This window comes from Hemiscyllium ocellatum, unplaced genomic scaffold, assembly GCF_020745735.1.
Source record: "Hemiscyllium ocellatum isolate sHemOce1 unplaced genomic scaffold, sHemOce1.pat.X.cur. scaffold_154_pat_ctg1, whole genome shotgun sequence".
Taxonomy (NCBI): domain Eukaryota; kingdom Metazoa; phylum Chordata; class Chondrichthyes; order Orectolobiformes; family Hemiscylliidae; genus Hemiscyllium; species Hemiscyllium ocellatum.
In genome coordinates, this window is record NW_026867806.1 from 1,442,349 (window position 1) to 1,452,239 (window position 9,891).

The 9,891-nt window shown below is 43.9% G+C and overlaps 1 long non-coding RNA gene across 5 annotated transcripts in view; it reads left to right on the top strand.

The window, feature by feature from the left end:
• LOC132810144 (uncharacterized) overlaps window positions 1–8,608 on the top strand; it is a 28,861-nt gene extending 20,253 nt beyond the window's left edge. The window contains exons 2-4 of one of the 5 annotated variants that reach the window (XR_009642749.1): window positions 389–604; window positions 4,970–5,035; window positions 6,386–8,608. This is a non-coding gene — a long non-coding RNA (uncharacterized LOC132810144). The other 4 variants (XR_009642746.1, XR_009642747.1, XR_009642745.1 and 1 more) reach the window with 4 other exon arrangements.
• Window positions 8,609–9,891: the final 1,283 nt, after the last annotated feature.

Below are 9,891 nucleotides of genomic sequence, written 5' to 3' on the forward strand. Positions count from 1 at the left end.
TGAAATTGGCCGAGATCACAAACAGTAAAATGATGGATTTTTTTCGGTTTCTCATTTCAGTGTCTGACTGAGCGTCCCCATTGGTGTGAGCGCGGAGTCTCCTGCGGGCTCTGCTGGTCACTAAAATGTGTCTGACGGTGAGAACATTGAGCAGCAGAATCAGGAGAAATGGGACACACGGGGTTAGAATGTGGTGGAGGGACTCGATTGTGACCCAGACACTGGAGACTAGAACAGCGTCTGTTACATCACAAAACCAGGGGAGGTTCCCCAGCCGATACCGAGCCCTGAGCATAAAATACCAGAAAATGTTCTTTAAACAGCTCAGCACAGTCACTGCTGCCAGAACCACAGCCGCCGTTTTCTCACTGCAATATTTACTTTTCAGCTTCTGGCAACAAATGGCCACAAACCGATCAAAGGTGAAAGTGACGGTGAACCAGACAGAGCAGTCAGTGGCTGCATAAAGCAGGACGGCGTGGATATTACACACGGGGACGGAGTCCCTCAGGAAATAAAACTGTTCCAGATAAACAATGGGAATGTGTCTCAGGATCAGGTCGAGGATAATGACCAGGAGATCCGCCGCTGCCATGGCCCCCAGGTAACGTCTGACACATGGAGACAATCCACAATCTTTATAAAGCAGGACGTAGATGGTCACTACGTTAACTGTGAGGAAGGAAAACAAACCCATTATCCATCAGCCTGGAGGCAAAAGGACCCGTTTGATCGGGGACCCAGTGAGATTTTCAAATGTGTCCCTATATTCAGGGATTTATTAAAATAATTGGAGCTGGAACAACAAATGGGAAGGTCGGAATTACTGACAAAAATGTGACATAAACCACAAGAAACCCTCCCTCCCCAAACACACAGAGACACATCCATAAGGACAGATGGTTTCTAGAACATTCCCACACACTCGATCACTCGAGAGCAGACACAGGTCACTCCTTCCCAGTTCCTAATACGGAGGGTGGGAACGTTGCTATCCTGAAGGATTCTCTGCCAGTTTCCTGAAAACAAACGGAGTTTGGGAATTTCTGTATTTTGGTCTAAATTGTGGTCGATCCTGTGTCGTGGAGAAATGTAAACGTAGGGAAAACGTATTCACCCCTTTAACTGCCTGAGGGGCCTTCGGAACAGTGTCTCCTTCTCCCTGGAACGGGAGCTCTTCCCTCGGGATCTTATCGTTTGTTCAATTCACTGACGTCCGGCCGTTCACAAACAAACAACGTCAGGGACAGAACGTTCCGGGGAATGTCAGTTATAGAATGCCAGGGACAGAACGTTCCGGGGAATGTCAGTTATAGAATGTCAGGGACAGAACGTTCCGGGGAATGTCATTTGTAGAATGTCGGGGACAGAACGTTCCGGGGAATGTCAGTTATAGAATGTCGGGGACAGAACGTTCCGGGGAATGTCAGTTATAGAACGTCAGGGACAGAACGTTCCGGGGAATGTCGGTTATAGAATGTCGGGGACAGAACGTTCCGGGGAATGTCAGTTATAGAATGTCAGGGACAGAACGTTCCGGGGAATGTCATTTGTAGAATGTCGGGGACAGAACGTTCCGGGAATGTCAGTTATAGAATGTCAGGGACAGAACGTTCCGGGGAATGTCATTTGTAGAATGTCAGGGACAGAACATTCAGTGGAGTTCCGTGACCTGTCCATCACGTTTACCCCCCGAACCACCCCACCAACATGATGTACCGTGCACAGGCTACATACCTGTCCCGCACGGGGAGCTGCACAGACCACATCATTGTATTATCTATAAACCTCAACCAGACAGTCTGACCAGCACAGCGACCTGTGCAGTGATCACCCGTGAATTCATCTGTATCCCAGGAGCAGTTACCCTCCCAGCATGTAGGGCTGTGTACACCACCCCAGTGCATTGATCTGTATCCCAGGAGCAGTTACCCTCCCAGCATGTAGGACTGTGTACCCCACCCCAGTACATTGCTCAGTAACACTGTGTTAGATCCCTGCCCAGTGTGGGGAAACTAGCAGCCCATGCTGGAAGTGACAGGATGAGCAGCTCCCACCCATTTCCAGCTCCATATCTCCACTGTGCCATGAGAAGGGGGTGCTGTGGGTGTGAACATCACTGCCAGAGAGAGACAGAGATGGCAGTGGAATCAGTTTAAATATCATCACATGGGAGGGGTTTGGGGTATAGACAGAGAGGGGGAGACTGAGAGACAGTGTCATGGAAGGATGTGTTCCCAGGTGTCAGAATGCTGAAACGTAGACACTTCGATAGCATCCTGTAACATGAGCCAGTCTTCCCAGGAAAGATGGGAAACGGGACATTGGTGTGAGGTCAGATGAAACAACAGCTGCTGTGTGGTTTTGAAATTACGTTCATGTAATTTTAATAAGTGTCTCATTGAAACAGTATATTGCTGTAGAGTTGGAGTATGGTAATAAGCAGTTAGGAGAAAGAGGGTCCCAGAGTTGTGAATAGTTGATGTAAAATGTTCACTTTCAGAGTTAAAAAAATACATTGATATTTTTTGTTTAAACACTGGAATTTGGGAGTTCTCTATCACTCATATTTCAACAGTTTACAAGGTAAAGTGAGCAGTTCTTTATGTTTAGTTTAAGTTACCAGATGAGCTTCACACTGTGCCCTAACAATTGCTCGGTGTGTATCTGTGTGTCTCTGTGTGGGGCAGGTCTGGCTGTCTCTGTGGTGCTGAAAGTGATGCAATGCCACCCTCTGCTGGCCTACACACGCCACTGCACAGGCATTGGCAGAGGGTGAAAACCAACAGGGATTCATTCAGAGAGGGGGAGGGAGAGGGCAGCTGCTCACAGCACCATCCAAACTGATGTCTTGTCCATGTACTGATCTAAATGTCCTTTAAATATTGTAACTGTCCCTATTTTCACCAGTTCCTCTGGAAGTTAATTCCACACACAAGCCAGCTTCTGTCTGAAATAATTACCTCTCCTGACTTTTGTAAATCTTTTTCCTCGCGCCTCAAAATATCCCTCCGTTTTGAATCCCCAACTCTCGGGAAAAGACATCATGCCTACAGCTTATCTGTGCCCCTCATCATTTTATAAACCTCTGTAAAGTTACCCCTCCATCTCATACTCTCCAGTGAAAAATGTCCCAACCTATTCAGCCTCTCCTTATAGCTCAATCCCTCCATTTCCAGTAACATCCAGGTTAAACTCTTCTGAACCCTCTCCAGCTAAGGGTACGGGTGAGTCCAAAACTAGAGGACATAGGCTTAAGGTGAGAGGGTAACATTTAAAAGTGACCTAAGGGGCAGCTTTTTCACCCAGAGGGTGGTGTGCCTATGGAATGAGCGGGCAGGATGACCAGACTGGACACAGTATTCCAGAAGAGGTCTCACCAATGTCCTGTACAGCCACAACATGACATCCCAATTCCAATACTCAAAGGTCTGACCTATGAAGACAAGTGTGTTAAACACTTTCTTAGCCACTTTCTGTATCAGATGCAAATTTTAAAGAATTAAAACTGACAGCCTAGGTTTCTGTACTACAACACCACCAAAAGACCCTACTTTTAATTGTATAGCTCCAGTTGTTGTTTGATTTACCAAATCCAATGCCTGGCATTAATCCAGACTATCCTCCATCTGCCACCCCTCAGCCCAGTGTGTGATATGACTGCCACCTCCCCCTCCCCCTTCAATGTTAAAATGCCCATCCCTCTCCAGAAGGCCTGCACACTCCGGCCTTGATTTTCACAAAGACCCTGACCTTGGGTTGCCTTGTGTGGTTAGAGGGAGGAGGGACAGATTGCAGACACAGTAGTGGGAAGGAGAGGCTGGACAGTAATCAGCGGCCTGGTATCATTTCGTGATTTTAGGAAGAGGGCAGACACATGTTAGAGGTGGGTAAGATTGATCGGTGTTTTGGGGTCAGAAATTAAGCTCTTCCTTCGCCTCTGGTGTTCAGTAATAAATATCTATTTGAGACCCTTCATTGGGCAGAGTGTTTCTGCAGGATTTCTTTCCCTAATATTGCAGACTACAGATAATAGCGATTAAAGATGGTCATAGTTAATTTCAATATTCAGCAAGTACACTCAATATCCTACAGTTGAGACAAATATCTTGCATTTGTTTAATAATACAAAGTGATTTTTGTAATTCAGTAAAGTAACCTGATTATAATCAATCCACTCTGAGCTGGAAGAGGGCACTAAAATATGACCCAAAATCTGGGTATGGTTGTATAGTGGGCAGTGTCCGTGTCTCTGAGCCAGAGCTCTGGATTTGATTCCAATTCCTGAACTTGTGTGGTAGTGTTCCTAGCTCTGGACCAGAAGGTGTGGATTCATGTCCTGCCTGTTGCAGAGGTATGTCACAGCATGTCATAACAGGCTGATGGACAAACACACAGGAGAATAATGTTACAGCTTTATGGGTATTGCTGAGTGGTGCTCGTGTCCCTCCCTCCGGGCACAAAGGTCTAGGTGTAAATCCCACAGCAGTGTCTCCTAATATATCTGAACAAACCGATTAAAGTGGTTTTATAATTGCGACTTGATGGAGAAAGAACAGGTGTGGGTGTTGAATTTCAGCATTTCGGCCCAGGATTATTGAAAGTACAGCCATTCTTGTTGATTGAAGTCACATTTCACAGCAGTAAAGGTTTATAAAATCAGAACGGTCATGGATAGGGTTTGTAGTCAAGGTTTTTCCCCAGGTTAGGGGCATCCAAAACTAGAGGACATTGGTGGAAAGTGAGAGGGGAAAGATTTTGAAGAGACCTAAGGGGCACCTTTTCACATAAAGGGTGTTGCGTGTGTGGACTGAGCTGCCAGAGGAAGTGGTGGAGGCTGGTACAACTCCAACATGTAAAAGTCATCTGGATGCTGACAGACCTGCCGAGCTTTTCCAGCAATTTCTGTATTTGTTAAAATAAAACATTCATTTTAACACAGGTATCTGTGTTACCTGTTTGGATACAGGATTGGCTGGCCAGCAGAAGACAGCAAGTGGTAGCGGAAGGAAAATATTCTGCCTGGAAGTCTGTGGTGAGTGGTGTTCCACAGGGCTCTGTCCTTGGGCCTCTACTGTTTGTAATTTTTTTAATGACTTGGATGAGGGCATTGAAGGATGGGTCAGCAAGTTTGCAGATGACACGAAGGTTGGAGGTGTCGTTGACAATGTAGAGGGCTGTTGTAGTCTGCAGCGGGACATTGACAGGATGCAGAGATGGGCTGAGAGGTGGCAGATGGAGTTCAACCTGGATAAATGCGATGTGATGCATTTTGGAAGGTTGAATTTGGAAGCTGAGTACAGGATTAAGGATAGGGTTCTTGGCAGTGTGGAGGAACAGAAGGATGTTGGTGTGCAGGTACAGAGATCTCTTAAAATGGCTACCCAAGAGGACAGGGTTGTTCAGAAAGTATATGGTGTTTTGGCTTTCATTAACAGGGGGATTCAGTTTAACAGTCGTGAGATCTTGTTGCAGCTCTTTAAAACTTTGGTTAGACCGCACTTGGAATACTGTGTCCAGTTCTCGTCATCCTATTATAGGAAAGATGTGGACGCTTTGGAGAGGGTTCAGAGGAGGTTTACCAGGATGCTGCCTGGACTGGAGGGCTTATCTTACGAAGAGAGGTTGACTGAACTCGGACTTTTTTCATTGGAGAAAAGGAGGAGGAGAGGGGACCTAATTGAGATATTCAAGATTATGAGAGAGATAGATAGTGTTGATAGCCAGAGACTATTTCCCAGGGCAGAAATGGCTAACACGAGGGGTCACAGTTTTAAGCTGGTTGGAGGAAAGTATAGAGAGGATGTCAGAGGCGGGTTCTTTACACAGAGAGAGCTGTGAGAGCATGGAATGCATTGCCAGCAGCAGTTGTGGAAGCAAGGTCATTGGGGACATTTAAGAGACTGCTGGATATGCATATGGTCACAGAAATGTGAGGGTGCTTACATGAGGATCAATGGTCGGCACAACATGGTGGGCTGAAGGGCCTGTTCTGTGCTGGACTGTTCTACGTTCTATGTATTCTGAATACATTAAACATTTTATTTTTTAATGACGCAGGGCCATATAAACATATCTTCAAATTGACCAAGACCATTTTCTGCTCAGGGTATGGCTCTGTGTATGACAGCAGCAATGATGCACCGACATGGAACAGGGAATGTGATGGAGACATAGTTTGGACAATGTACAAGGAGACCTCACATGGTCCAGTTTGGGAGAGAATGACATTATTGTGTGATCCAACTCAGAGAGGGAGAAAATGTCATCTGCCCGAGAAGAAACGGCCTATTGCAATCTCTCTCCTTCATTATTCCTCATCACAGTAACGTGTACGAGCTAAAACAAAACTCTACTGTTATTGTTACCATTCTTATTTTTATAGAATCCCAGCAGTGTGGAAACAAGTACATACCAACTTTCCAAAGAGTAACCTTGCCATGCCCTCACAGTTACCACTGACTAATGCACCTAAAGTAGAAATCGCGGAACACGATGGACTATTTGACCAATCCACTTGAATTATACAGCTTTGGGCTGTGGGAGGAAACGGGAGCACCCATCAGAAGCTCACACAGACACGGAAAGAAGATGCAAACTCCACGCAGATAGTCGCCCGAGGCTGGAATTGAACTCACGTCTCCCTGATGCTGTGATGGAACAGTGCGAACTACTGAGCCACTGTGCTAACCTGGAACCTCCTGCCAGCCTAAAGCAAAGGGAATTCAGCCAAATCCAACTCTCCCAGGATAAAATCCCCATTGCTAGCAGCTGTGTGAGTGGAATACCTTCAGAAGCAGAATAACATTTTGGAGAATCTCACAATTTTTCCTTTTGTCATGAGTTACACTAATATTTGGATAAGGTTCTTTCAACGTGAAATTGCACAGATTTGTGTGTGTGTGTGTGTGTGTGTGTGTGTGTGTTTAGAATGGGAAATATCGAGTCTTTATTTGCAATACGCAAACAGTTTGCCATCCATCTTTCCACCTTAGTTGGAGTAACATTGCTCTGGATCATAAACATGTTGTTTTAGCAGATTACAGAAACTAGCCTGACTTGTTCCTAAAACTGACCCTGACCCAGTCTGAGACCGATATCATCGGCCACATCACCGACCTGGTTACATTTAACATTTGTTGTGAGCAGTGGAGGAGTGGGACTAGAAAAGGAGACAGTGACCCAAAAAGCCGGGGAACTATAGACCGGTGAGCCTGATGTCAGTGGGGGGTAAGTTGTTGGAGGGGATTCTGAGGGATAGCATTTACATACATTTGGGAAGGTAAGGGCTGATTGGGGTAGACAACGTGGCTTCCTGCATGGGAAATCATGTCTCATTAATTTGGTTGCGTTTTATGAAGAGTTGACAAAGAAGATTGATGAAGGCAGTTTGGTAGACATTGTCTATGTGGACTTCAGCAAGGTGTTCATAACATTCCGATTGGTAGGCAGATTAGGAAGTTTCAGTCACATGGGATACAGAAGAAGCTCATCACAATTGGCTTGAAGGAAGAGGGATATTTTTCAGACTGGAGGCTTGTGAGCAGAAATTATGCACTTAATGTTAAGGGCCTGGGGAGTGTTGTGAAACAAATGGACATAAGGCTGCAGGTACATTGTTCCTCGAAAGTGAAGTTGAATGCAGACAGTGCGGTACTGAACACATTTAACACATTTGCCTTAATCAGTCAGAGCATTGAGTATAGGAGTTGTGGTGGAGGGAAATGGGGTTAGTGTGGATGGACATTTACAAGGTGGAGTCGAACCCTTCTGTTAATTAAAACCAAACACCCAGAAAAGCTCGCCTCACCTCGTAATCTGTTAAAATATGAGCGACACAGATCTCCCACATTCCACTATTTAAACAAAGATTAACAAGTTTATTTCTTAACTTTATTAGTGAAAACTAAACAACAGCTATTCACAAATACAAGCCCCTCTTTTCTTAGCTACTTACTATCTGACTCCAACTCTGTAAAAAGTATGTTGTTCCAACAACCCACATATTAAACATTACAATCTCAAAACCATACAGTCTCTATCTTCCCCGCTGTATTCACTCTTTCAGCTGCTGATCTCCTTGGTTCATTTTTTTTATTGCAAAGAGGTTTGCATGAACATGTGTCTTTGATAGAGTGTGTTTGAGATGGTCAGTTAGCACTCCTGCTCTACAGCAGTTGCTCTACTGTTGGGTGGCAGTAGCTCTCTCTAGTGTTCAAAATGCTGGGTTTATATGCTCCCCATGATATAATAATTCTCATAATTTGATTGCTTTCCAGGTGTCCAAACAATAATATTCAAATTCTGTTGGCTTCTGGTATCCTGAGTGTTATTTAAACTCTTTGGTTACATTTGTATGGCTGTCAAAACAGCAACCAAAACTCAGGAATCCATTTTTCAACTAATGGTGACATGTGGAACAGTGTGACCTTCGCTGGCATCTGTGGCTTTAATTTCTATTCAGCAAAGCCCGATCTGTTTTAAAGTGTCCATATATGTTTTTGTCTTCATAACATCTCCCCGCTTCAGAAAATAAAATGAACTAGCTAAATGAAAAGATGGCAACATTTGTTTTCCTCTAACTCTTAATCCCAATTTTATGAAATACCAAAGTGTTAATCTCAGTTATATCATTCATATTAATTCTGCACACCAATACAACACTGGAATAAGTCAAATCTTATCTACACTTTTTCCTTTAAATCGGCGAAAACATATCTGCTATCACATTATAGGAGACACAGCATGAACACTTTGTAAGTTTAAAGTTGGTGAGGTAAGACTGCAATGAAATAGTCGCATATTCTGGTCTTTAAATATTCCAAAAAATGCGAGAGATTTGTCGTTGTCCACAACCATCTCCGACAATTTGTTTGTCATATACACATTAAAATATTGTCAGGCCAGTGTGGAACATAATAATTCTTGTTCAATAATGGAGATTTTCTATTTTTTTTCTCTGTTGGATATTGAGTTTTTTCGACAAGTAGACAATTATCCATTCAATTCCATCACCTTTTTCCATATCAATACATCTCTGACCCCTATATCCCGAGCATCAAACACAATTTTCAAAGGGTTTCAGAATATTTGGTGCAGCTAAAACTGGTGTAGTGATTAAACCTGCTTTAAAATTCTCAAATACCTCCTGGCATTGTTCTGTCCACCACAATTCTGTGTTCTTCTTCATTAAATCCATCAGTGTTGCCAAGACGCTGCTGAAGTTTTGAACAAACTTCCGATAGAAACCACTCAGTTCCAAAAATCGAAGCGCCTCCTTCTTCGAGGGTGTTCGTGGAAATTCCTGAAAGCCCTTCGTTTTTGTGCTCCATGGGGTCAACCTTCCATGTCGAATATAATGTCCCAAGAACATCACCTCTGCCTTCGCGAATTCTGTTTTCTTTAAATTTATTACCATGTTTGCTTCTTGTAATCGTTCAACATGCTCTGGCAACTGTAACATGTGAGCTTTCAATCACTTGCTGAAGATCACTACATCATACAGATAAGTTGCACAATTTGTTCATATGGCCACCCCTCTATTCTTGAGTGTTAAATGTGGCTGGTGCATTATTCATCCAGATGAAATACTCGACAAAGTTTTTTTTTGTCATCTCCGATATCTTTACCAGGTAGTTTAACTGTCTTCACACTTTTTTTTTAATTTGAAAGGGGCCTGGCTTCTTACCACTGGTGGCGAAACTAATACGTCATCCCCACGGGAAATCGTCAAAGTTTCAGAGTTTTTATCTGCCACCTGCATCACTCTATACTGTGCCCTCTTCTTGTGCTGTTTAACTAACTCACCTACTCCATCCAATCTCTCCCTCACCTCTGATACATAATCCAAGTGTGAGGTCTCCGACTTTGGTCCTCTCAATTTATATTTAA